Source organism: Pteropus alecto, unplaced genomic scaffold, assembly GCF_000325575.1.
Source record: "Pteropus alecto unplaced genomic scaffold, ASM32557v1 scaffold88, whole genome shotgun sequence".
Lineage (NCBI taxonomy): Eukaryota > Metazoa > Chordata > Mammalia > Chiroptera > Pteropodidae > Pteropus > Pteropus alecto.
Window position 1 is genome coordinate 17,770,891 of NW_006494611.1, and position 2,247 is coordinate 17,773,137.

The following is a 2,247-nucleotide window of genomic DNA, read 5'->3' on the forward strand; positions in this document are numbered from 1 at the left end:
CATAGCGATCTTTGGCATCAGGCTTGCACTTGAAAAACTTCTCTAAGGGAATTTAATCTGGGAAGCAAGGACAACACTTGAAAACTGAAATGCCTGCAAGAGGAGTGGCAAGCCTAGGAATCATAAAGTCCAGTGCTTGCGAAGGCCAAGCAGGTAACCTCAGGATAAAGTGGAGCTAGTTTAAGTAGCAGTGAGCACAAGAAAGACACGCTGTTGAATGAGAGCAGCAGTTTCTAGCACCAGCCTTTTGGTGTCATGCAGGAATATAGGCCCACAGTTGCTACGTTTTTGAGAGAAATTCAACATTTTAAATCTTGGGATGTCATCTGCCCATTTTAACATCTTTATTGCAATATAATTGATATACAATCAATTGCACATGTTTAAAATGTACAACTTAATAAGCATATTATGTATAAATGTGTATTTAACATATGTATATTCACCTGTGAATTAGAACCAAAATCAAGATAATGAACACATCCATTACTCCTAAGAATTTCTTTGTTCCCTTTATAATTTCTCTTTCTCACCCTCATTCCCATGCACAGGCAATCACGTTTATGCTTACTATAACTATAGATTCATTTGCATTTTCTAGAATTTTATGTAAACAAACTCATATAATGTGCACCTTTTTTGGTCTGTTTTTTTGCACTGGCAAAATCTTTTTTCATTTATGAAGCAGATTATCATCATTAATATTATATATTTTTTCAGCATACTTATTTTGAGACTCACTCATGTTGTGTGTATCATTAGCTCATTCATTTTTATTGCTGAGTAGTATTCCATTGCCTATATGTACCACAAGTTGTTTATCCTTTTATCTGTTAATGGACATTTGGGTTGTTTCTAGTTTGGGGACTACTAGAATGAAATTGCTATAATATTTTTGTGTAAGTCATTGGACATATTCTTCTGTTTCTTTTGGATAAACACCTAGGAGCAGAACAGCTAGGTCATACAATAGCTAAATATTTAAGCTGTTAGAAAAGTACCAAAATGTTTCTGGAATGGCTGCACCATTTTAGATTCCCACCAGCAGTGTATGAGAGTTCCATTTCCTCCACATGCTTGCTAACACTTGATATGGTCAGTCTTTTAAATTTTAGCCACTTTAACAGTGTGTAGCGCTATATTGTTGTGGTTTTAATTTACATTACCATAATGACCAATTCAACTGAGTGTCTTTTTAGGTGTTTATTTGCTGCCCTTATATCTTCTTTGATGAAACATCTATTTAAATCTTCTGCCCATTTTTATTGGGTTATTTATTTTCTCATTATTGCATTTTGAGAGTTCTTTACATAATTTCTATACATGTTCTTTATCAGACATGTGATTTTCAAATATTTTTTCCCAATCTGTGACTCGTCTTTTATATTTCCAACAGTGTCTTTTAAAACATAAGTTTTTAATTTTCCCAAAATTCAAATTATGTTTTTTTCTTTCATAGATCATGATTTTGGTGTTTCAGCTAAGGTCGTAAAGATACTCTCCTACATTTTCCTTTCTCCCCATTTTAAAAGGCTGGACATAACTTTAAATTCTATGAAAGTTCTGTATAGGCTAAACAAAACACATCTATAGGCTCAACAAAACATCTATAGGCTCCATCTAGCCTGAGGGTCACCTGTTTATAACCTTTACTTACAGCATAATCCCTCATATCCCTAATTTTATATCATGTAAAGCTGACAAGGTCTTTGCTTAACTTTTTCACAGCACAGCATCTTTCACAAAAAACACAAATTGTAAGTCTTGTTTGGAGTCATCTTTTCCATGATCTACACAGAAGATCAATGTCTCCTTTTAAGAAAGTATTGAGATGTCTGAACACTTGTATTGAATATTGAAAAAAAATGAATAAATACTACCTTAGTTCCCTTGAGTCTAAACTTGCGTGGAGTTCTGATCAGATGAAAATGACATTCACTAGCACGATCTATTAGCCAACTTTTGTTGAACTTTAATGAGAAAATTGTAGAGGCGATGGGATTAGGAGAAGGGGCAGAGGGAAACCAGATTTTTCTGTTTAAATTTGTTTTCAGGTAATTAGGGTCAGTGTCAGTTGGAGCCCTTTATTCTTTAGTGCTATCTCAGAACTCAAAAAAAAAAAAATTCAAAAGCACTAGACTAATTAAATGCTCTTCCTTTAACATGGACTCTTCAGGATAGGGTTTTTAATATAGTGAAGGAGATAAAATTTTTGCCCTGGGCAGATGTTAGAAACATTTTTATGTA